The sequence below is a fragment of the Psammomys obesus genome, unplaced genomic scaffold (assembly GCF_907164565.1).
Source record: "Psammomys obesus unplaced genomic scaffold, mPsaObe1.curated_primary_1811, whole genome shotgun sequence".
Classification (NCBI taxonomy): Eukaryota; Metazoa; Chordata; class Mammalia; order Rodentia; family Muridae; genus Psammomys; species Psammomys obesus.
In genome coordinates this window covers 26,508,911-26,536,108 of record NW_026590062.1, presented here as the reverse complement: position 1 = coordinate 26,536,108, position 27,198 = coordinate 26,508,911, and the positions used below count along the sequence as shown (strand labels likewise).

The 27,198-nt window shown below is 44.5% G+C and overlaps 1 protein-coding gene across 5 annotated transcripts in view; it reads right to left on the bottom strand.

The window, feature by feature from the left end:
- Kcnma1 (potassium calcium-activated channel subfamily M alpha 1) overlaps nt 1-27,198 on the bottom strand; it is a 680,238-nt gene that overhangs the window by 614,421 nt on the left and 38,619 nt on the right. The window lies entirely within an intron of this gene.

Genomic DNA, 27,198 nt, shown 5'->3' with positions numbered 1-27,198 from the left:
AGAACGCTACGCATGGTCCACACATTTAAACAATTAAATGTGTAGTGAAGCACATGTTAGGGGATGAGAAGCCGACAGTCACAATCTTCATCTACAAAGCAAGTTCTGAGCCAGCCTATACATAAGATCCTGTCCCCATGAAGCAGGGATCCTCACTTAAGGGACTGAGCCTGCTTTGAGTTAAAGGTCTGCCTGGGATATACAGTAAGACCCTCAAAACCACCTCACAATTAATTAAATTTAAAAGGTAAGACAGACATGTTTTTTAAGAATAGACCCAAGGGCCAATGCTTCATGCTGTGTTGTCTCACAGGACCGTCCAGAGGCTTCAAGGGTAAAATCTGAGAACAAGGTCCATTTGAAGGCACCGAGAGGTTTTTAACATATTATCAGTTGTGACTTCAGTAAGTTGAAGTCTGCCCTCCCAACCTGAATACTGTATGTTAATCATAGCACTCAGGTTCAGGGAGTGAACCCAGAGTGAGTAAGATTCAACTGGAGAGATGTCTTTGTGGTCAAGAGCACTGGCTGCTCTTCCAGAAGACTTGGACTCAATTCCCAGCACTCACATGGCAGCTTAAAACTGCTCTAGTTCCAGGAGGGCCTGATACCTTTACACAGACATACATGCAGAGAAAACATCAGTGCACATGAAATAAAAATATATTTTAAAAAAATCTAACACTTATTTTATGGGTAAAGAACGCAAAACTGAAGAAAGAAGCTTCATGCCCCAGACATACAGATGGCATGTGACTGGGTAGAGATGAAAGTGCAGGTACCCAGACGGGAGCTGTGGCATCATACCAGCCACACGGATTTAGTTCCATGGAGACGTATCAGTGTACGTGTCGGTGGCCTGGCCCACAGAAAATGTGCCATACCCTGACAACATCTGGGGCCCAAGACACAGAAGTTCTACCAGGGGCTACGATGGCCTCATGGGTATTCAGTATTTCTAAGTGTCGCCCTGGATTTTGTATGACTGATTTTAGCACCTGTCGGAGGTGGCTTCTAAGTTTAGACCTGACATTGGAGACGGTCTGGTGCACAAATGTAAATTTCCTCAGGAACAGTTGTCAGAAACAGCAAAACTGACACAAAACAACTGTTTCTTCACACCTTGACAACATTGGGCTGTGAAGCCAGAGGACCACAAACAAACAAGGTTTTAGCCATCTTGCCCTACAAAGTTCACTTGAGCTGTCAGGACCTGTCTGTTCTTGGGTGGGGTGCATGTACATGAGTGAGGGGAGGTGTATTTATATGCAAAGGCATGTGAAGGCCAGTGGGAAATCTCAGGCATTGTTCTTAAGGTTCTCCCCCTCCCACACACACGCTACTGGCCTGAATTTCACCAAGTAGGCTATTCCTGCCTTCCACTGAGCCCCAGAGATCTGCCTGTCTCCATGATCCACCCCCAGTGCTGATTACGAACACCAACTATCACATTGGCCTGTGCTAATTTTTAATATAGGTTCTGGGAATTGAACTTTTGGGTGCTTGAGCTTGTGCTGCAGACATTGAACTGATCGCTCCAATTGGGTCAATACTGTTTTTTGTGTTTTTTTTTTTTTTTTTAATAGAACTCCCAAGGAGTCTCCACTTTTTAACCCCACTTGTCAGTATAGTTCCCTAGGCCCTTTGTTCTCTCAAGAGGTTTCTCATCAACCAATTGGGAGCCTCAGTCATTGCTCATTTGGGGTGCTAACCTGCATTTTATGTGATACAGCCACATTGGTGGAAGCTACAGCTTAACTTTAATCGCCTCTTCCTTTGCCTTCCAATTAGTTGCTTATATCTAATTTTACACATGTTCCCTGTACTCTGAACATGCTAGGCAGATGGAGGAATCTCTTTTAGCACAAGACAGCTTGACAGAGGGGGCACCACAAGGCCATAGAGAGGTGAGACACATAGGTGTTTACATACAACTTCTCATGGAAATGCCTCATCATCCTTTGCCCGGAACAGATAGGGGGAAAAAATTACTCCTATGCCCTGAAATTTTCCATTCTTGATCTCAACCCAAAGGTGATTTTTTTATTTTTAAACTGAAGCCAAAAAAAAAAAAAAAAAAAAAAACACAACTATTTTTGATTCGTGCCCAGGCTGAAGAAACACGCTTTGTTCTTGTTAAATCAAGGTTTAACACGTAGGTAGCTCAAACAGCTGAGCTTCAAAAGCCCCAACCCCTTCCAACCAGCTCGTGTGCACAGGGCGGTGCCTGTGCTTTCATTGCAGAGCCGGAAATCAGCAGCCGGCCTAAGAGGGCTGGGATTCCACTCTCTGTACTCATTGTCCCCAGGTCCACTAAATACTTTAAAGAGTGGTTTAGGGCTCTGATATCGTTAGGGAGAATGGTTGGACCTGGAGCTTTTCCTCCTTCCTGGATGACAAGAAATCCTTGTCTTTAATTGACTGCTGTCCTCCCAAAACCCCACCGAAATGCCATCATAGGGAGCACTAAGGGGTCCACTAGCTGTTATTTGTCTCCAGACTTGGCTCTCTTTGTTACGATATATTAAAAAATATGCATGCATATAACAGATCTGGTATGAAAGATATTTATTTGGGAGAAGGAAAACAGAAGAGAGTTAGGGCCTGAGTGAGCCACGAAGGCAGAGGCAGAGATGAGGGAAGGCAGCACCGGACAGAGAGACAAAGGCAGAGAGAGCAAGAGAGGAAGGAGGGAGAGAGAGAAAGAGAGAGAAGAGTCAGGGGTCCTTTTATCCCAGGCCAGTGGTGAACGAAGATGACATCACAGGTGCATAAGCAACCTGGGAGTGGGCTAGTGCATCCTTCCCTTTTATCTTTTCCAGCTCCAGACTCACCTCAGTGTTCTAATTCCTTCCACCGCTACCCCAATCAGTTGTCCTACTCAGGAAGGAAGGGAAGGATTGTAATGACCACATGAAAAAGAGGTATGGGTGCAAATCACCTTTGACCCAAACAGACCCAGCCACACCATTTGAGGTGGTCCTCAATGAACTGCCTGCAATGCAGCCATGAACCACCACCCCCATCTTATTATTTACCCTAACACATCCCTTCACAGTGCAGGACCAGTGAGGGTCTCCACGGTGAGAACCCATTATCAATCCTTCTGCTGAGCTGCATGGCAAACTCACAGCACGAGCATGCCACTGAAGAACTATGTGCCTGAGAATAGGCTACTGACTCTTTGCAAGCCAGACTCACTGCACATGTCCTGCCTGTTCCACAGAATTATGATCGAAAGGGGCTAGTTAAGAGTATGTAGTGCTCTTGCAGAGAGCAGAGTTCAGTTCCCAGCATCCAGGCTGGGCGGCTCACAATCCCTGTAGTTTCAGCTCCAGGGCATCCAATGCTTTCTTTACTCAATGCTAATTGGACTCAAATGTGCAAATCCCCCCTCCACCTCCTCTCCCCCAAATACACACATCAATACATATAGACTGTGATAGCAAAAAAGAGGAACCAGGGATCTGACCAATATAAACTCACTTGGATTATTCATCACACAGGACAGAGCTAATGGTTTGTTTGTTTTTAATGGTTAAAATCCAAAAGATACTGGCAACAAAGAAAGTGGCTTATATTGGGCAGAAAACAGGGAATAAGATCCATGAGGCTTGAGACAAGGGCGATTGCACAGCAATAAGCAACCAGAAAAGGCTTCCTGTAAGAGGAAGGCTTTCTACACGGTTGTGATTCTCATAGCACTGACCACAGGTACTTTGCAGCACATTCTTTTCCTAGACCCAGAACTCCTCAAAGGCAAGAGACTGTCTTTATCCATCCAGGCTTTCCCAGCGTCCCCATGTATCATACTGCCTCAGAACAGACCAGTGCTAAGTAAAAAGAAAAAAAATAAATTGGGTATGGAGAAAACAGGGAACTAAGAGGGAAGCCCAGGTAAAAAGCATGTGAGTTTAAAAGGCACTGATGGGGCTTGCTGAAAACATCAAAGTAGAGTGAAGATTCACAGCACCAAGAAAGAGGGGGAGTCTGCAGAGGCAAACCCCAAGGCAGAGGGTAGAGGGTAGAGGGCAGAGGCCTGCGCTTCTGGACACAGGTGGCAGCGAAGGCGTTCAGGGAAGGGAACAGCATTAGATTACCTGCTCTCTGGGGAGGTGGATTCTGGCAAGCAGGGAAACCTAGAGAAGGAAGCTCACAAGACAAGCTGTAAGAAGGGCACCACCCCATAGCCAAATCATCAAAGGCCACCTCAGGAACTGGTCCTTATGTCCCCTCTTGTCCTCTCACCTCACACCAAGCACAGGTTCCTGCAAGTCTGTACCTTATTCTAGTTAGTTCTTACTCTAGGCCGGGTGGTTGCATTTTTAGACAGCCCTGATAATCAGCACTCCCTTTAACAGATGGAATGATGGGATGGGGGAAAGCTCCACTTGTAAAACCATTTACCCCAAGGGCCTGTTTTCAACAATGTTATGAAGGAATATGCTAATTCCTTCATAACATTACACTAGTTATACTGATGATCAAAAGGAGGAAGTGAAAAAGCTGGTGGATTCAACTGTAATTCAAAACACTGTGACCTAGCAGATCCTAAGTCCACAGCAAGAACTGAGTGGCCCAGAGCTAGAATGTGCAAGGCCCTGGCTTTCATCTCCAGTAGCACACATAGAAATAGATCTTGGTGGGGAGCCACAGTGGACCATCTATGTTCCAAAACAGGCTTTGTGCCAACCAGCTGGGTGACCTTGGGCAACTGAAATCCTATGAGTCACTTTCCCCAATGTTAGGGACAGTTCCCACCCAAGAAAGTAGGCATGAAAATCAAAGGCGTTGATACAGTAGGATACTTAGTGACTGCTGAGGGAACAGTGGTTAGTAGCCCATGGCTGGAGTGGGAGCCCGGCCTTCAGCAGAGGCCAACACTGCTCCTGAGGCAAGCAGGAGCTCCTAGCATATGGCTGTCCCCATGGTATGTCAGTGTGAGCCTCCCAGCCCCTTTTACCCCACTGGATGGAGGTGAGCGTGCTCCCAAGCTCCGCAGATCACCATGCTCCTCACCTCAGACACACACAAACAAGCTGACGTCTAATGTCTCTTTTCCTTTGCAGACCTCCAAACATGTGTAGGGGTACTGATCCCTGAAACATTCCTCATGAGTGTTAACACTGGCTGCTCTTCCAGTGGCCCTGGGTCCAGTTGTCACCACCCACATGGCTCACAACGACCCATAACTCCAAGTCCAGGGGATTCACACCATTTTCTGACCTCCAAGGGCACTGCATGCCCATGTATGCAGGCAAAACATTTATACTCATAAAATAAATTTTGAAAAAAATCATTTTTTTTTTTTTAGAAAAAAACTTCTTGCATTTCTCCACCTTTATTCCTCTCTTCTGCTGCCCTGATACACAGAGAAGATTAGGCAGATTAATAAATATTTATTTATTTATTATATGTATTTGTTTATATTTATTTATATGGTTATATGTTTACTTATATATGTATTTAAATATGTTTATTTATTATATTTATTACAAATATATTGTATATATTTGTAAAGTGAAATTGCAAATAGAGGCCTTGGCAGTGACTGCTGAAAAATGCATCCCTTGGGCTCACTGTAGACCTATTCAAATGAAATCCCTCTAAGAAATGTCCTCCTCCCACCCTTACAGAGCCCTGGCCCTAGTCTTTCGATAGCCCTAATAGCCCTAGGACCCTGCCGTGGGCAGTATTCGTACCCTATGAGGAGCACTTCTCACCATGCACAAATGCTGTGGGAAGCATTTGAAAATAGGGTTTCCAGTTACCACTGGCATGCCTGGAGTGTCCTGATGCTGACTGCAGCTGTCTCACGGAAAGCCAATGACGTCATCTGCAGGCCTAGCCATGCTAAGTTCCAAGGCTGTGCTTAGCAGAAGGTTCCCTGCAGGCAGAAGCCCTGTCCTTGGGGTGGGAGGAAGCTGGCACTGTCCAGGATAACTCCTTTCCTTAGGGTAGAACTCCACTGTTACAACTCAGACTCACAACAGGAAAGGATCAAATGTCATTCCAATTGTCCAAGATAATGCATTTGGCTGCTTTTAAATTTTTACCATATGCCTTATCTTGTCGAGGGCCCAGACCTCAACAGAGGAGACTCACTACCCAGTTTTTTACTGCACTCCATTATGGTATGAAATAAAAGAGTCTCACTTCGCTCCACTACAGAGAGAATAGGGAAAGAGAAAAACAAATAGGGCAAAGGAAGATGAGGACAGAAGAACATAAGAGGAAAAAAAGGGGAAGGGATCATTTCCTCTTCCTCCTCTTCCTGCCCAGGGCAGGGTAATGGGGACACCCCTGTCAGATCTTGTCCTCCAGAAGACCTAACCAAGGGCACAGGAGCAAGAAGTTTGCAGGACACTGTAACAGATTGGGCCCAGAGCCCTAGACCAGAGTTCAGCCTCAATGTAGAGCAGATGTCCCAAGGGTTGGGATCAGATTAATTGGAATTTGCAAGCTGTGCCCAGTTAAGATCCGTATCTGTCACCATGTTAACCACATTCAGGTCCCTCTTAAAAATCAGAACTCTGCCATCCATCACCTCCCCGGAATGGGGAAAGCCTGGCTTTCTGGCTGACAGCCTGCCCTCCAGTAACCAGACTCTTCCACTGGCTTCGAGATAAATGTGGGTGACATGACTCTTGAACTCCTGGGGCAGAGGAGAGTGTGCTCCCAGCAATCATGAAAATATTCCCTTCCTTGGTGAATTTGATTAAACAAAGAAGGGTCGGGTTTGCGTCAGCACAGTGACACATACCTTTAATCCCAGTACTCTGGAGACAGAGGCAGGCACATCTCTGATTTCCAGGCTAGATGGTCTACCAATCAAGTTCCAGGACTACTAGGTGTGTTACACAGAGAGACCCTGTCTCAAAAAAAAAAAAAACAACAACAAACAAAATAAATTGTAGGGTTCTTCCCAGGGGAGAAAGAGGTATATGGGATCATTCAGGCTCTAAAATCAAAGATGTGAAAGGAAAGAGAAATGAATAACTACATAGAGCAAACCCTTCTGGAAAATGTAAGGCATATGAAAATGTGTGCAAGAAAAATTTGAGAACCCAAAGTTACATTGTAACCTAAGTTTGCACAGCCTGGAAGGAAAACACTCAGATATGGACCAGGCCTTCTTGGGACAAATCTCTGTTTTCTCTCCTATTAGGATACATCTCCCTTAGGATACATTTAATTAAAAAAGAAAAAGTGTTTGACTTCTTTCCAGATAGGCTGTGCATGGCCTAACATTCATCAGGTGAATCTAGGAGACATGTTACACACCATGACCAAACAGCGAAATTTCTGTGAAGATACCTATAGACTAAGCTGAATGCAAAAAGATCATAAATGCCCAGGAAATTAAGTAAAACTACTAACATCCAGAGTTTAAGGAGATTTCAGAATTTGGAACAAGTTGCCAGGAACACTGATAAATGCCTCATGACTCAAAATACTTCACATCTAAGTCTAGCAGCACAGAACCTTTGGGAAATTTGGTCATTAATATAGTAGTCCTATCTTACTGTTTATGATAAAAAGCAAAACCACATACCATTTGCTGAAGAGAATAATTTCAGTATGTTATCATGTTTTTCATATCTTGATGTTCTACTTGTTTTTCTTCAAATCTCCATGGATTTTTAGTGCTTTCTCCTGATTTCTTTAAACGTTTTCCGGGACACAGCATCTGCCCCCAAAGGATCTCATTTCCAACCCACCCCCTGCAGCCAGTGCTGGGGTGGGTTCTGTGGGTAAACCTCACTTAGCTTAAGCCTGACACCCTCAGTCGATTCTTTCTAGACATTTAGATAAGATACTTTTTCCTGGGACGAACTTAGAGCAAATTCATCTATCTTTAATCTCAGGAGCCCCGTGTTTAAGGCCCTTTTAGACAGAAACCGTCAAAGCTTGGAAAATCCCAAGCCTTTTGCAGGGGGAGGAAGACTCAGCTGTGGGGCTTTTGTTTGATTAACGGCAATTACCAAAAGTGCATACGAGTTCGTAGTCAGCAGATCCAGTTAAAAAGTATGGAAATATGAAGAGAGGAAAAACACAGTGTACAAAAACAAAACAGTGAAGGTGGTGAACCTACAGTCTCCCCGACCGTGTGCTTGTTATTCTTCATCTGTGGCAAAGCAACCCTTTTCTCCTACAGCACCCAGTGCACCTCTGGCGAGGCAAGCATTGGATGTGGGAAGAGTGTATATAGTTCTGGAGTTTTTAAGAAAACCACCCCATGTAGGCAGACACCAATCATGACTTTCCAAAGTGCTTCATAGCCATCACTCAAACTGTGCCCACCAACGCCCGCAGAGTCAACCTCTTAAGAACTGGTCTCTGTGCCTTCTGCTATCTGCCACTATTTCCTTTCACAATGCATGCATCGATCATCAGTAACACGCTCAAGTGTATCCAAAGGTCCCTTCACCCAAATCTTCCCAGACTTCGTATGCTTTAGAATTTCGATTCTTTCAGATTTGAGGAAGTTAGTCAAGGCAATCTAAGAGATTTGTGCTGGGCCATGACGCTTCAATGAAGACATATCGGATGAAGCTAATCAAAAAGATCATAAACGACCAGGGAATTAAGGAAAAATGCTCACATTTGGAGTTTGTAGGGACTTCAAAGTTGGGAACAAGGTGGCATGAACCCCCAAATACACTGCCTCACTCAAAATACTGCACACTGTGTCTTGCAGCACAAAACTTGGTCTCAAAAGCAAAGTTCAGGTTCTCAGAGGGGACAAACATAAATAGTGACCAGCAGGAGACAGATGCCTGGACTAGATGGCAGCTAGAGGGTGGATGGGCAGGTCCGGGAGCCACACTATACAAGGTGTTCACGACAGGAGGGAAAGTGTAGGCACAAAACCACAAAGAAGACAGCAAATGGCCCAGGAACACTCTGAGCACTCTCCAGGTGCATGGGGGTGGGGTGGTAATCCGATTAGTTTCATTCTATCCCAGATTTGTAACTAAGAGGTGGGGCTTGTAAGATCAAATGTTGGCTTTTTCTGCAAACTGAAGAGAGCCAGATGATACAGGAAGTTTGCAAAAGGCAGGCCTTGGCCTCGTGGACAATCACAAAGTTTACTAAGTGGGGTGCAAGCAACATTTTTTAAGTTGAGATAGGATGGAATGATTGGGTGATGAAGTGGGATGAGATGGAGTTGGGTAGAATGAGGTAGGGTAGGATAGGATGGCATGAAATATTTCTATACCTCAACTCCACAGGAAGAGAAATTCTTATGCTCAAGTCCTAGTCTCAGGCTCTACTCCTCAGCCCTTATAATCCAGTAAGTTCTTAAAAAACCATCTCAACCTGCATATCATATAAAGGTTACCTATTGTTTCATGGGCTCTTGTTTCCATGAGAACTATGTATGTATGTATGTATGTATGTATGTATGTATGTATGTATGAGCAGCAGCACAGCATATACTTACATAGTACATGTTTACACATGCATGTATGTACATATAAATGTATATATATATATACATACATATAAAATATGGACATGTGCAATGTGCACATTTCCTCATTTCCTACATTAAGTTGCCCACTAAAACATCCCAGATTTACTGTGCCAAATGATGACCTCCCAATCATTTCAGCAGGAATACATTATAAACTGATTTTTTGCGATATTCTGTAGCCTAAGCCCTCTGTCATAAAGCCATCCCAAACCAAAAACAGAATACCACCAAACCCTTTGTTTCTCAGCCTGTGCTCTTGACATGGGGTCCAGACTTCACATTTCTTTCCTGCCAATCATCCCCTGTGATACTCATGCACCTGATCTCTGGGCCTCCGCTTTCCCACTTGTGAAATGTAGACATGAACCCCCACAGGCCTGTACTCTTCATGTAGAACGGGGAAAATCATGTGCCCTGGATCCCTGAATGGTGGTTGAGAGTCATATGAGTCCATTCTTAGAATGCTGCTTAACAGTTTTGACTCTAACATCAGATTTGTTTTTCAAAAGGTTTTAGTTTTGGTTTTGTTTAGAGTTAAGGTCATACCATACAACCCAAACTGGCCTGAAATTTGTTATATAGGTTAGGCTAGCTTCAGATTTGCAGTTACAATCTGCCTCCTGAGTACTGGGGTTGTGGGCATGTGGCCCCATGCCTGACTTAAAATAAGTTCATGAAGTCTTTCAGCATCTACTGTTTCAGGTGCCTTTGGTGTCATGAATGTTCCTTGCTCCCTGGTTGTCATACCTCATCACTGTTCTCAGGAGACCCCAGCCCCTGCCTGCTACAGGATCTGAGATGGAGACCACACCACTGCTCCTTACCCTCAACCCCTAGTCTTCGCAAGTCTAAGCTTTTCCACTCAATAAATGATGATCAGACTCTGTGTTTGTTGCCCAGCCTCCTGGGAAACGGGCAGTGGCATGGCAAAGGGATTACTTTTGGGTAAATATTTCTCTAAAACTCATTCTTTGCTACCATCCCCAGTACTCAGAGTGTGGGAGCCAACTCCTCCCAACAGCTCCATCATCCAAATTTGAGGGAGCCTGAGATGGTGCAGGGCAAATGCCCCTACTCAACGTGAGCCCCAGAACTGCACATTGGTAAGGACAGATAGTGTGAAAGGAGGAGGACGCATAAGCCTGGACACACAGGCACTGGCGCTGTCCTTTCTCAAGCTAGCTACATCAAGCAAGCATGGTAGTGTTGAAAGGACTTACTCTCTGGATCAAGAGGCTACATAATTGAGGCGTCACCCTTGAGGCCACAGTGGGTATCTAATCTGGCCTCGCTCAGGCAGGATTTACAGCTGTTTCTTTGGGTACAGAAGGAAACCTTTACCTCTGTGCCTCTTTCAAGTCTCAGGGGACTCAAAGATGATGCTTCCTAAGGCACCTGCATGCCCTGAAAGGCAAAAAGGAATTCCTTAACCTAACCGACAGCCCAGGAAAGAGGCTTAGGGTACCACCTAAGGTGCTGATGCTCAGTCCTGGATACACACTAGAACCATGGGAAAGCTCTTCAGACTCCCAGTGTCCCTGACACACCCAGGTGCTCTTGAGTTCCATCCAGCCATTTGCCTCATTGCTCCTGTTGTGATCCTAATGTGCATCAGTGCTGTCCTCCCTGACTGAATCCTGTGCTCACTCCAGAGGGCTTGCTCTTGGCAATGGATAAGGCTTTAGAGTTTCACTCTAACAAGCTCCCAAGCAAAGCTGATGCTCCTGACCTAAGGAAAGAACCAGAACATTGAGAATCAGCCCTCAGGGCCCATGGGCTGACCTGTCTCCTCTGACTGGGGAGAATGTTTGCTGGCTGGAGAAGCACTGACCTAGAGGGCAGTGCTCCTTGCTCTTCCATGTACATGCCTGGAGACTTGGTGCACAATCTGACTCGAGGCCAGAAGTGCTGGGTGTGACACCTACTTCTAGAGTAGCAGGGCTCTGAATTATAGTGCCTGGCTCCCAGGTCTGCATTCTTCCCTCAGCCTCTCACTGCAAGCAGGTCTTCTCCAAGCAACCATGACTGCATGCTCCTGACCTACCGGAGCATACTTATTCTCCTGGAGCCACCGGAAAATAAGTATGCCATTCATTTAGGAAAGCCACCCAAGCATTGAGTCTCACCTTCTTCTCTGAGTCTCTCTTCCTCCATACAAAGCAAACCATGCCCTCCATCTCTCCTCCTTCTTTCTGTGTCACAACAGAGCTGGGACATGTTTCCTAAGTGCTTAACATGTGCTATTTACACTCCTTGCCACCCAGAGCCCCAGCCAGGCACAATAACGGGGACAGAGGGCAGTCAGCAGTACAAGAGAGGGTGCCATGGGCCCCAGTGGGCAATGAGGTGAACAGCTGGAATGAGGGATACCAAAGGAGAAAGACACAGGCTCCTATGTTCAGTTTCTTAGGACTGCCAGCTCTCTTCCTCCTGTGGTATTGACCCAGTCTGCAGGTTAGATCTGCACTTGCCAATGTCACACAAAAAGAGAGCAAGAACATTGTTTTGCATTCTCTATATGTAGTGTTCTGTAGGTATGTTCTTCCCAAGACCCAACCAGGATATCCTGCGATGCTCAGCATTGTGGCACTTGACTAGGATGGGGACTTAGAGATTTGACGTGACGTGCCACTCATAATGTAGCAGAGCAGAAACTAAACTCCAACTTAAAGGAGCCACACTCAGATGCCACATAGCCCTGCCTCTATCAGGGGGGCTGGGAGGGACAACACCCCACCCTCTTCCAAGAACCCAGATTTTTTTTTAATGTATTATTTATTGCATGGGGGGTTGGAGTACACAGGCCATGGTATTAGCGTGGAAGTCAGAGAACAATCTGAGAGAGTTGGTTCTCTCTTTCTGTAGTGTGGGTCCTGGGAATGATCTCAGGTCATCAGACTAGTGGCAAGTGCCTTCATCCACTGAGCCATTTCATTGATCCCAGGCTTTTATATAACATGATGGACTCCCTGGATATGTGCGCCTCCAGCTGTATTTATACCACTTCATATGATAGTTAACAACCAAGTTTCATTATTCTTAACATACCAGATATTCTAAATTATATTTATGTAATACAAGTAAACTGTGCAGTCCAGTGGTAAATCCTTGGTAGAGGGATCTCTTGATAAATGTTCACTGCCAGGGGTTGTGGGGAAGGTACCGTGAGGTACCTATAGCATGGTCAGCTCATCAGCAAGCCTCCCTCAGGACCAGAAATACATTAAATGAATGGGTTAGAGCATCCAGCAGCTTGAGATGGCGCAACTGAGCACCTGAAGTAGAGATATAACATAGTCCTTAGGGAGGCCTCCAGAAAAGTAAGGTTCAACCTGGACTTTCTCTTTCATGGATAATGTGTGCTTTCAGATGGTTTCTCTGGGACCATTAGTGCTTTTCAGTTCTGGCAACTAACTTCTACTGGCAACTCCCAAGAAAATCAAAACACCCAGTCTTCCATGGTTCTGAGGCTAGAGTTTTGGTCTGGTTCTGCTTTTGACTACACCAATGGCAAAAGAACTCCATCTTTGCCCTGGTTTGGTTTTGACTCTTGAAATGAAGAAGTTAGCCAGGCCCATCACTGAGTTCCTTCTCAGCTCAAAAATCCCAGCCATCCTCAAGATATCAACATAGGGTCACTTACACTGTTCCACAGCATACCCCCTACAACAAAACAGGAAATTGTCATTGCTCTTGGCTGCCCACTATAATGAGATGATAAGAACCTGTTGCTGAATAAATCATACACTGTGTTGCAGGACAAAGAGAAACTAATCAGGAATTAAACTGTAATTTTCCTCCCTGCTGGATAGCTTTAATGGTGCTAAGAGGGGGTACTATATACACTGTTAAGAAAGGAAAGTTATCAATGGTCTTAATGAGCTTGTTTCTACTCACATGCTTCAAAATTACCTGCTTGGTAAGATATGCCCAGTGTTATAACAGTGGCATGACTCTCACGGAGGTAACCAATGATTTTATGTTTGGACTTAAGGCTTATTCAAAAGGAGGGAACTTACACCTATTACTGTAAAACCTTGTTGAACCCTGTGGTTGGGAGGGTCCCAAGGGAGAACTCTTAACTGTCTTTCTAGGTGGCCATGCTATGAGAGTTGACCACCCATGTTTATAGTCGCAGACCAGTGCTGCTCTCAGTGTCCACTAGAGCAGGCTCTGTTTGCACTAAGCAGCTCTTAATTCAGACACTTAGAGCTGGTCATAGTAACAAGGCTAAGTGCCTGTTGTATTCTGGGCCCTAAACCAGATTTCTATGTCAACACCCCACCTCAAGGCTCAGAGAACACTGAAAAACAGCAGGAGGGAGAAAATGTAAGAAGCAGGATAGGCAGTTCTGCAAAAAAGTCTTCTGGATATGACATGCCTGTCAGATTCAGGAACTCACTGCAACTATGATAACCTACATAGGACTGGTTCTGTCAAAATCCCATCATATGGAAGGGATTTCTGAGGCCCCATCCCTCAGTCAGGGCCTGTGTGCAGTTGATGGCTGCTGGGGAAACGAATGTCATCTTTAGTGGTGTTGTCAATAATAAGTTGCCTGAGCTATGGTAAATAACCACCACTATGATCATGAGAACAACCAGAATTATTAGTAAATTCAGGGGGTCACAAAGAAACATATTAAAGGGGGTAAGGCTTATTGGAAAGAAGAATTTCAGTAGACGAGGAAAAGGGACGAGGGGGTGGTGAGAGTGGTGAAAATAATGAGAATTTTTTATATATGTGCGTGCGTATCCTTTATATGTCATTTATACGGTATTGTAAAAGAATAATAATTTTAAAGTTAACAATTTAAAAGTTAAAAAAATTAAACACACGGACTACAGATTAAATCCTGTGGAGTAGATGAAAAACCAGGAAAATCTACAGAAGAGTTGAGGAGGTGAGCAGCCCAACCACAAGCAAGCAGGAGTAAAGAATGGCCAGCCTCCAGCCATCTCCACAAAACAGAAGCAGAAACAGACAGGTGCCACGCGTTGCCCTCAGTCTCCAGGGGTTCTGGCCACCCAGAGCCCTGGTTCACTAGGACACAGGGATTTTCTTTTCATAGACCTCCATGGGCTCTCCATGACCTCCTTCTGTGTGATGGCCTGGCATTAACACCGGTGTGCACTGTTTCTCCCCCACCCCCCCAGGGCTGAGCTTCTTCTCTAGAACCCCTGACAGGTGCCAGGCACTGGGCCCTGACTGTTGACTCTGTGAGCCATCTCAATCCCCAGGCCTTCTTCCTCTCTTTTTGTTTTGTTTTTTGTTTGTTTGCTTTTGTTTTTTTTTTGACAGAGGGTTTCTCTGTATAGTTGGCTGTCCTGGATTCACTTTGTAGAATAGGCGGCCTCGAACTCACAGAGATCTGCCTGCCTCTACCTCCCCAAGTGCTGAGGCTACAGGCATATGCCATTGTGCCCAGTGGCCTTCTTCCTCTGAACCGAGCATCAAGCTCTGGGAGTCTCTAAGGATCTCCCCCCTTTTTTTTCCTCACCCATATTGAGAGCCACTAAATCAGAGAGAGGCAAGAAAATGGGGGATGAGCTTTCTTTAGAGATGAGTCACTGGTGTTTAGCTAAGACAAGAAGAGGATGAAGAAAAATTGGAGAAAAGGGGAAGCTAGCTCAGGGACCTCACAGCTTCTGGCAGCTTCCGAGAACATGCAGAGTTACAGCAGCCAGGTAGGACTGAAGAGTGAGTCCAGTGCCAGGGACGTAAGGCATCAGAAGCCATGGAAAGGAGCCACAGCATTATCCCACAGCCCAGGTGTCAGCAAACTTTCCATAATGATGCCTTCTGATTACCCAACTCTGCCACTGTGGAGCAAAAGCAGCCATTAAGGTACAGAACTGAATATGTATGGCTGTGTTCCAATAAATTTTTATTTATAGACAGAGAAATTGTAATTTCTCATGTTCATGTGTCAAAAAATAGTATTTCTTCTTTTGGCTTTTCCCAACCATTTCAAGATATAAAAGCCATTCTTAGCTCGTGGGCCACAGAGAGAGATAGGCAGGGAGGCAGGCAGGCAGTCTACCTCTGCCAGCCCCCGCCCCCTGGAGAATTTTATAATGGTTTAGGTAAGTAAAGGGAAAGATCCCAGCAAAGGAAATAAAACCTAGACATGTCCCCCTGTGCAGTGGTTTTTACCTCTGCATTAGGGGAGAGAGACAGGTATTCCAGAACCATTTTCATCAAAATCATAAGCCACTGCCTCCTATGAGTGGTAAATTAAAAATGAACATGCACGCCAAGCTTGCATTTGGATAACTCCTTGCATTTGGATGCTAGCGAGGAAAATCAATACAAATCATTTTACCCCTCTACATACATGGATCAACTTTTCACAAGAAACTTCAGCATAAATAGCCTAAAGTGTAAAATTATATATATATAATATATTTATACATATATGTATAATGTATAATATATGTATAATATAATATATTTATACATATATGTATAAATTGACTTTTTCTCTACTGGTCCTCCTCCAGGCTTCCAGGTTATTAAATGCAGGGCAGGGTTGGCCTGTCCAGTTCTCCCTTTCAGAGTCCAGAAAAGCATGTCTCTGAACCAGTATAGACTGCGTGTGCATGGTGAGGTACTCCTTCCTCCTTCCGACAAGGCATCTGTTCTTGGCAAACCCCAAGCAACCAAAAGCATAGGACAAAGCCTACAGCCTTCCCTCCAGCTGGCCATTGTTGTAGCTTTCCTGAGACTGAAGGTAAAACCTGTGCAACCATGCAGGTCTCAAAATCATCCAGGTTTCATGCTTGATTAAACATTCTTTGGCTGCCAATATGGCTCTTAATGAATCTTAATCAAGGGCCCCCTGTTTGCACTCTGCACTGAACTCTGTACTCAGTCCCATTCAAGGTTTGGATCACACAAGGATTCCGCCAACTTCTAAGTATACCCACCCCAATTATACATTTTGGGACTTGGGGAATAACCACAGATTGAGGCCAGGGACCCACTAGAGCAACTGTGAGTCGACTCTAACCAAACTCTGTTGCTCACCTGACCTTCACTTGTCCCTACTTTAACAGGAGGGCCACAGTGCTTCTTGGGGTCTCCTGAAACCAGTGTCACTTCAGAACTAGTGTCCAACAGACCTCAGAAAGTCTGTTTGTTTCCTTTTCCACAGTATACATTTAGCCTAGTAAAAGGCCACAGCTTCCTCTGGGGAAGGATGGGAGAAAGGCTAACAGTTAAACTTCCTGGTATTATTTTTTAATGTTTTTTTAATTTTTTATTTATTATAATTTATTCACTTTGTATCCCAGCTGTGATAAGCCCTTCCCTTATCCCCTCCCAACCCAGCCCTCTTTCCCTCTTCTCCTCCCATGCTCCTCCCACAGTCCACTGATAGGGGAGGTCCTCCTCCCCTTCCCTCTGACCCTTGCCTATCAGGTCTCATAAGGTCTGTCTGCATTGTCTTTCGCTGTGGCCTGGTAAGGCTGCCCCCACCCCCGGGGTGGGGGGAGGTGATCAAAGAGCCAGCCACTGAGTTCATGTCAGAGACAGCCCCTGTCCCCTTGCTAGGACATCCACTTGGAGACTGAGCTGCCATGGGCTACATCTGTTCAAGGGTCCTAGATTATCTCCATGCATGGACCATGTATCAGTCTCAGAAAAGACCCCTGTGCCCAGATTTTTGGTTCTGTTGCTTTCCTTGTGGAGCTCCTGTCCTCTCCAGGTCTTATTATTTCCCACTTCTTTCATAAGATTCCCTGCACTCTGCCCAAAGTTTTGGCTATGAGTCTCAGCATCTGCTTCAATACACTGCTGGTTAGAGTCTTTCAGAGGCCTTCTGTGGGTAGGCTCCTGTCTTCTTCCTTGTTTTCACCCTTTATCCCATTTGCCTTTCTGAATGAGGATTGAGCATTTTACCCATGGTCCTCCTTCTTGGTTAGCTTCTGTAGGTGTACAGATTTTAGTATGATTATCCTATATTATATGTCTAATACCCACTTATAAGTGAGTATATACCATGTGGGTCTTTCTGCTTCTGGGATACCTCACTCAGGATCTTTTCTAGATCCCATCATTTGCCTACAAATCTTATGATTTCCTTGTTTTTAATTGCTGAGTAGTATTCCATTGTGTAAATGTACCATAATTTTTGTATCCATTCCTCAATTGAGGGGCATCTAGGTTGTTTCCAGATTCTGACTATTAGAAATAAAGCTGCTATTAACATGGTTGATCCTTAATCATCAGGGAAATGCAAATCAAAACAACCCTGAGATTTCACCTTACATCCATCAGAATGGCTAAGCTCAAAAACTCAAGTGACAACACATGCTGGAGAGGTTGTGGACAAAGGGGAACCCTCCTCCACTGCTGGTGGGAATGTAAACTTGTACAACCACTTTGGAAGTCAACCTGGTGCTTTTTCAGGCAATTAGGAATAGTGTTATCTCAAGATCCAGCTATACCACCCCTAGGCATATATCCAAAATATGCTCAAGTATACAACAAAGACATTTGCTCAACTTCATGCTATTCTAACAAGATCTTTTGTCAAAGACACCTGGCCCCCCTTCATTCAAGGGGTTTGGGGTCTGGGTTCATCAATAGTGTTGTTGGAGTTAACCTAGGCAATGGGACGCCAGTATCTGCTTGCCATTCATTACACTATTAGCAATGACATTCAAATGCCTACTTGATTCCATCCCTCTAAAGGGCAATGCCAGGTCTGATACCAGAATACATGTAAAACCAAATCTATACTTGTAACCCAGGCAGGACAAAGATATCATGGCCTGTGTCAATATAGCCTTCATGGACAATTGTTTCTCCCCTGTATGCCTGCCTTCTTGGAGTTTGGCCTTCTGCACACCATTTCTGCTTAGTACAAAGCAGCTCCAGGATGCTGACCAGAACTGCTGCCTGGGGCGTGGCCTCTGAGGGATACCTATCCAGGCCTGCCTTCTCCTCTAACTGTAGACACCTTTATCCTTAATAGATGAAGAGACACTTCAAACACTATCTCAATTCCAGCATGAGAGAGAGAGAGCAAAATGGAGAGTTGATCTGGCGAGCTGACATTTAGCTCTGATCTCCCGACAAGAAAGCCTGCTGCAGAATAAAACCCACTTTTAAAAATTCCACAAACCAGGAGATATACTCTCAGGATGTAGCTCTGAAGTTCCACATCTCTGATTTTCCAACTGTTGAAAAGCTTGGAAATTTCTCTAGCAAGATCAAAGGAAATGCATCTCCAACCTGGACCCACCAGAGCAAAAGCAGAGTCCATGCCCAAAGTCACCAATGATGTCATTGTTGACACTGAGCCCAGGGCACCGGTCCTGGACCTAGTCAGGCTAGGTTTGAGCCTTGGTTTGCATAATCTCTAGCAAATTGCCTTGAGTAAGTTTCTTGACTTCTTCATAACTCAGTTTCCTCCTCTGCAAAACAGATAGACCAATGTCTGCCATATGAGATTATTACAATGAATCAAAAAGTAAATGTATGTAAAAAAAGAGCTGAGCAGTTGTCCAATAGATGTTATCATGTATAAGCTCCATGTAGAGTCTTGAAATAAAAGTATCTTACCCAGGAAGTAATCCCAGCTTTGGCCTGCCTGAAATCATTGCCCTCTGCAAGTTCTGGGTCAAGCAAACAGTATATTTATTGATCTTCCTTGGTCATCTCAAGTACTTCCCTAACTAGGATGCCCATGAAGACAATTCACAGAGCCCTCCTTCCTCAGGGTCCTCCCAGACCTGGAAGTGGAAGAAGGAAGGGATTTAGAACCCTGTTTGCTTCCAAGGGAGAGCGTCAGCCCACGTTAACAGAGAAGTGACTATGTAGAGAGGAGCACCCCCTCGCCACATGGGGCAAAGAGCCAGCCAGGGAGGCTCTACTTCTCTGCCATTCATCCTCAATAACACTTGCCACCAAATCCAAGTGCCAATGCTTAGAGCAAAGTTGGCTGTGGCAAGATAAAGTGATTCCAGCACCTTTTAACCCTCCTGCTTCGATCTCCAACAACACGGAACCCCAATCTCATGTTGGCCACATATACCACTCATAGTCTCAGAACTGTCATGATCAAAGACACCTCACTGCCAAACTCATAAGCAAGGCCTCTCTTGAGACCACCCAGAACTTGGACTTCATGTTCTACCACCTCCTCCCTGGCTGTGACCTTTGCTTCTGTTCCCTGGGCGTACAGACTGAGCTTCCTCTGGTCAGCTCCACCCTGACCTCACCACAGCAGATCTCACAATGACCAGCTGAAGTTCACCAAAAATAAGGTCAATGACTCACTGGCCCAGTTATACAGAAAGATGGATGGGGACACACATGGCCAGTGGAATCCAGATCCTGGCAGACACACAGTGGACAGTCTTGTGGGGATCACTTCTCACATGCAATACTATTTCAGAGGCAGACAGTGCCTCTGGGTCCAGGTTGTAACCACAGGAGCATCTTGTCCCAAGAAAAGATAATTATTATTCATTATAATAGCATGTTTGGCCTTGAGATCCAAGGCTGTCATCTTTTACCAACCTCTAACATAAGCACAGCGGTGACCAGCTCCAGAGCTCAGAAGAGGAAAAATAGTTCATGAAACTCTTGGCTTCCCATATAATCAAAGCTAGGATGCCAGGTCTCTTTGATATAACCTTCTTGGCCTGTGGCACAGCAGACTGAGATATGTGTTAACTTTTACAGCTCTGGAGCTACTTCAGAGGCAACCATTCTTGTCTGTCACTCTCCTTCTAACTCCAGCCTCTGGACTGGCTTCACAAAAGGAATGTGACCCTAAGTGACAGGTGTTGCCAGGGGCTGGATTTATGGAATAGGGTGAGTAGTCTCTGTGTCCAGGTTCAACATCATGCTCATCACACTTCCCCAAGGATCTCATTTGGTAAGTATTTGTTGGTTTCTTCAATTGCTAAGTTCTGTTACAAAAACGCAGGAAGTAGAACTTGTGTGTACCCTGGCAGTAAACAACTTGGGGTCAGACAAATGATATCAGTCCACAGTGATGTGCATTCTGGGTCAGCTGCTATATTTAAGGCACATTGGGTCTCACCATCCACCAATCTAACCCTAGTGACCTGTGCTGGCAATCTAACCTGCAAATTAGAACTTGGGTCTATGAGCCTTGATGCATCTTCTCTTGCCAAAAAACTTGCACAAGCTCAAGCCAGACAAAATCCCAGGTTGAAGGAAAAGAGGTGGGAGTGAGATCCTCTTTCAAAGTAGCAATTGTTATTCTATTGTTTCTAGTTGAAAGGGAAAGTCACTTTCTTCAATGTAGTGAGACCTGGTATATCTATCACAATCCAGGCAAGCCCCACACCCCAGAATAGTTAGCCAAGACAAACTAAACTCAATTGATTGGGTTTAGTTTTTGTTTTCTTTTTCTTTGAAAGGTGGAAGGACATGAAATTGGATAGGTGTTGCAGGAGGATCTGGGAAGAATTGGGGAGGTATGAATATGATCATAATACATTAGATAAAATTCACAGAAAATTAGTGAAATAATTATTTAGCTTTTTAAATGTTCATTAAACATGCTCTGCACTGTACCCAACTTGGTCTGTTTCTATGACCTCATCCATCACTGTTTGTAAGAATATGTGCATACACATTTCAAGGCTGAGCTCAACTGTCATGTCCTCTAAGGAGATTTACAGATTCAGTTCACATAGAACTGCTTTCCTGTCCTATTTGAGGATGGGCAGATTGTACTGTTGGTTTTGGTATTAGGACACATAGGCCTAAAATCCTGTCATTACAGCCTGCTGTGTAGGCATATCACATGACCCATCAGACCAGGAGTCAATGGCCAGGTCTCATGCTTGCTTGCCTTCCTCAGTGCCAAGTGAGAGAATAATTATTAATAGGCAGTGATGTTCCTGCAAAGACACTCTCCAAAAGTCTCCCCTAAAACTCCTTTCTCATTGCATATATGTCAGAAAGGCCTTCAAGAACTTCACGCTTACCAAGGTCCGAAGCCTCTCTGAAGCCGCACACACAGTGTGACAAATGCTTGCTTTTCACACATTTCCTATCCTCTCTTTGTAGTGGGGCTCAGCGCTCCCCAAGCTGAAGTCAGCGCGCAGCACCCGCCATCTGGATCTGAGGGAGAATCATTGAGTTTCACAGTCATCACAGTCAGACATAGTGATTCTCAGCACACTCATGCATCTGGGGATCAGGGACTGGTAATAACACTGATGTGGGTTGTTGCTTCATGTTGAACAGCCTTCTCTGATGATCTATGTGAACTACATTCTGAAGCCTGCATGGGCCACACCCTACCATCCCATTCGCAGAAGAAAAAAACGAGAAGTCCAGCTTCCGATAAGTGACAATTTCTGCCCCACCTCGTGAACAAAAGAGAGAGATGACAATGAATTAAATGATTTGAGTCCTTACTAGTACCTGCTAAGTGTTATTATTTATTTAAAAGCTAATAATCATCTCATTTTTAAATTAAGCAAAAATGTCAATATACTAAATTAGATTAATTAAGACAAAAATTAAAGGAGTGAAATCACAGAGAAGGAGAAAAGTAAGTTTTTGTATCCATAGTTTTCTCCCCATATAAAACATGCTGATGAAACAACAGATAAAAAGATTAATGCACCTGCCATGGAAATTATAACTGGCCAAAGTATAGGCTCACCCCTCTCTTTGGATGGTTGAAATTGTTGAAGGAAGGAGACAGGGCTCCTTAAACTAGCCTTCACTATTGACTCCTAACTCTGTTCTTATTTCACCTGTTTTGTTTTTCGTTTTTTCAGTCACCCCACTGCTCAATAAAATGACAAACAGCATGGCAGGTTCTAAACAACCTTGCATAATGTTTCCAAACAAAGCACCAATTGAGTTTGTGGTTTCTGGACTACTGCTCTCTGCCACATAAGGTCCAAGCACTCTTTTTGCTTAAAGACTCAATGCCAAGGTTGCGCCATAACACCCTACAGCAAGCAAGAAGCCTCTGAGGCCTCCCAGAACAGGCTTGTATAAACAGGAGGTGTGACTCCTGAGATAGACATGAAGCATTTGTTGTCTTCTCTGTGAATCTTAAATGAGGAAACAAAACTCATTATACAAGCTAACCCCTCTTCTACATTCTGAATGGTCCAAACACACTCTGCTCTGCAGCATGCACTTCTATGGTTTTGTGTGGATGGGACCAGCTGGAGGCAGAGGAAGGGAGAATGGAGCCTTGTCTCATAGGCTTACAGAGATCAAAGTAACAAGAATAGAGCTAGCATGCCAGTGGCTGCTGGTTTGAGGATCTCAGCAAGTGGACTCTCTGTGCCTGGGCTGTGGGCTCCTGGGCATCCAACAGTGAGGATCTCTTTGATACAATGGATGGAAGGCACCATTGGAGCAGCCCTCACTAACCAGTCCCAGTTCTGCAAAATGGATCTGGCTTCCCAAAGACATCATACCATGTCCTTCAACAAACACTTTCTAGCACCCAGCATATACAATATTAATTATCCCATTGCCTTTACATACATACAGATGAACTACTCAAAGAGTAGGAAGGTCTAACTGTGCAAAATGTTTAGCTTATCTAAAGACATAAGAAACAAACTGGAAAGAAAACAATGCTGTAAGCACTCTTAAGTTATTACTCATCAAACTTTGTCAGAATTTGTCATTTTAGGAGCATGTTAAGAAGTAAAGAGATGCCCTGCCACCCTTGGAGAGTCTAATTTGTGAGTCTTTAATCTGGGCCCCTATATTTTTAATAAGGAGTCACAACAATTTAAAATTAACATAAAATACTACACTACAGGCATTCATGTTGACTCCATGAAGGCCATTCATAAGTGGGATCTATAGGGGTTAATAGGATCTAGAAATGAGAAGGGAAGAAAGACTCAGTAAGAGACAAAGCATCTGAGATCTGAATGGTATGTCATCTTCCTACCCAGAATCTTCTATCCGCACAGTGTGGCTCCAGAGCTTCCACAGGCTGCCTTCCCCTCGAGCAGTAACCTGTGAAGAGCTCTTAAAGGGATTAAAATTTCTCAACCAATATGGAAGTTAAACACACTCATGTAGACGCATCACCATCACCACCATGAGCTACGCCAGCCAGAATTTAATGATTTAACCTGGTAAAGTTTTCTGGCCCTCTTCATGAGCTTCTGTATCCTGAAAGGCACCCATCTGTTTCCATACAGAACCTAGTGAAACTCAAATGAAAAAGCAGGGTGGCCACACACCTCATGGAAACAGAAATAGAGTCAAGAAGCCCAACAGCACCACCTTGGTCAAAGCTACTGGGCAGGGAGGAGGCGTGGGCAAATACATCAAGGCAGGCAGGCCCTCCAATAGAGGACACATCCAAGACTCAGAGTGAATTCACTGACCCCAGCCAAGGTCGATTCCAAACAGAGCCTTAGTCAGCCTCCTTTTTTTTTGAGGGCTCATAGTCTCCTGGCTCAAGTGGCTCATGGTACAGAGGGCTGGAAAAGGCCACAAGTGAGGGCAGATGCCAGCAGGGAAAGGAAAAGCAAAAGACATCACAGAGGTCGTACAGTTGCGGCAAGCCACTGCACACAGGTCTAAGGCCCACATACAACCCACTCAAGCTTACCCTCTTCCTCCAGGAAGACTTCTTGGATTCTGCTCATTGGTGGTAACCTGTTTTTCCTCTGAACACTTAGAGTATGAATCTGCAGTTAGGCAAGACCACTGGCCAAACAATATTAGCATTACTGTGAAGTCACTGGAAATGCAATGTCTCAGACCCCAGCTCACACAAAGTGTACATTGAAACAGTAGGACTCAGAAATCTGTGTTCTAACAAAGTTCTATTGGTATTCAAAAGCAGGCTGGGGTTTGTGGGAAGGCTGAACAAGATTCCAGGACTGTATTAGCAGCTGGACACTGGAGCTTCTCTGCATGTCTCTATGTTCCTGGTTCTCAAGGAGTACGTACATGGCAGAGCTCAGCTCTCAGGTACATTTCCACACCATAGCATGCCTGGGGTGAGAGCTCACAGTGAGTTCGTACTCCACCAACACACAAGCTATAAAGAAATGCAATACTTGGGCCTCCACACTGAAAGGATAAGAGGAAGGCGATCACAGAAGCCTCATTATTCATATGGCTTTTGCCAATAACAAGCTTTTGTTTCTTCTTTCTTGAGAAGACAGTCCACTGACATCAAGAGTTCACTGCCTCCACATTCACTCAGCAAATATTGACTGAGAGTGGGTGCCAGGCATACAGAGGTTTGTGAACATGAGCAAACCAGAAAGACAAGATCCTTGCTCTGAAGGTACTAACATTCCCATTAACAAAAGACCCAATAAACATGATAAAACCCATACATGTAAGCTATGCAAAGATATAGGACAGGAGCAAACACAAAGAGTCATGTATGAAAAAGTCATATGAAACTCATTTTTTTGTGCACTAATCCCAAATTGAGGGACACTCTAAAAGTTTTTAAAAAAAATGCTAACTAATAGAAGACACAGTATGAAGAAATTGGATGTAGTTAAAACATAATAGATACATGTATGTGATGCATGCATGTGTTGGTGAAATCCATTATTTTGCATGCAAGTTGAAAATAAATTTAATTTATACCAATCAAATAATACCAACTGAATAAAATTTAAAAGGTAACAGACACACCCAAAGATATTCTATGAAATGAGCTAAGCAAAATTCTTGGCAAATGTCAAAGTCATGGAAAAAAAAAATGAGTAATGGCTAGAAGAAGGCTAGATAGATATTAAATGGGATCCTGCAGCAGATTCTGGGAAGACATGCAGGAAAGCTACAGACAAGAGAAATCCTGACTTTGGTGAGCAGTTTAACACCAATGTGAAATCCCTGGTTCCAGAATTATCAGGTTCCACAGTTGCATAAGATATGAACTTTAAGGAAAGCTGGCCAAAGGGTATACCAGATGTCTCTGTACTAAAATTGGGAATGTCTTAGTGTAGTATTCTAGATGATGAATCCACTCAAGAAAGCCATATCCATGGAAAAATGACTGCTACAAACTGTTTTTAAGCAAAGGGACGCCTCATTTGGTATATGGGCAAGACCCTGAGCCAGGACAGGTGTCAACCAAAGGTTTAGCAAATGAGATGAAGTCAGTTTTTGATGGATTCTGAACAGTGCGATGCTGGGTTCCTCTCTTTGGATGGAACCCCACAGTACTATAGCTGTGCCCCAGATGGGTGGAGCCTCTAGAAAGGATATATAGAAGGATAGCACATAAAGAAGATAGGAGTCTAACAATGTCAGGAACAAAGCATCTTCTCCTTCTTTGTCTGGGACCAACCCAGATCTCGTCTTTCCAGAAGTTTCTTTAGCTCCTTCTTCCTTCCCCTTTAGGTCCCATGACCCAATATTCTTAACATCTGAGCTTCTCTTCTGGACACTGTCCACATACTTCTCCAGAACCTCATGAATCAGGCTGCAAGTCCACCAAATGACAAAGGAAGAATGAATGTTCTATCCAAATCCTCCAATTCACAGTGCTTTAAGAAAAGAGAACAACGTAATCCAAAAGCAAAACAGCCCACTACTGAGAGCTGACAGCCTCAAACCATGAGTTCTAGAAGCCCTGACCAATCTCTCTCTGCCCGATAGCAGCTCCCCACCTATACTGTGAGCTACAGTAGTTCACCCCAAGACCCTCCCCCACTCTCACAGCCTATGAGGAGGAACATGTCAAAAGAAATTATGCAGGGTAATTGCAGCTGAAATGTAAAACATGAAGTTGTGATGGTAGCCATGGCAAGCTCCAAGGGCTCCCACCCCAAGTGAGTCATCAGGATCACAAATGACAGTCATTGCTATTAATATAACAATACCTTAAATTGCATCTCCATTTACGTGGCACTTTTAAATGCATTATCTCACGTGAGCCTCATAAGCACCCTGTGAGAACAGCAGGAAATATGTCATATCTCTTGTACAGAAAAGAAAGCTAAGTTAGATAAACATTTGATTATCAGTGCCAGTATTGGGCCCAGAACATGGGTCATGATATATGCCTGGTACCATCTTGCTGTCACAGCTGCTTGTGACACTCATGACACCACACATCACTCTGCCTCTACAGGATTTGGCCAAGCTAATTCATACAGGGAAACACGGGGATGTACTCCCTCGTCAGAAAGAAAGCTATCCAAATGATGCCTAGGCTGCCTCATACTGTCCATCCAATGGGCCCCTGGGAGCACAGTCCCCTCAGAGATGAAAACACCCTACATTTGCTTCCTGTGGCTCAAAATAGAACTGATGAGACATCCCAGCTGAGCTCACTGCAGCATCAGATGTCGCAAAAATAATAAAATAAAGAGATGTGAGAGTGTGAAGGAAAAGCCCCAGTTTCAAGGCTAGCACCCCACACAAATGACGAGAACAGAAGGATGGCCAAAGTTGGGGTGAGGGGGGATGTGCCCCGACGAGATGCCAGGTCTCTAGCTGTTCTATCCCATCATAAGACATGTTAGCTAAGCCTTCCCACAAGTAGTAACTCTGTCATCCCCACCATTTGGCTGCTTTTTGTAAAGGACACGAGACTGCTTACACTCTTGTCTCCCACAAGGACAGAAAATGTGCTCCAGCCAGCCTACAGTTTCCCATCCATAGGCCGCCCATTTCTCCCACACCCACCGTCAACAGAGCCTGCCTGGCCAGGCAGACCCAAAGTGGATGACCACTGTCATACTGGAAAAGGCCAGCCA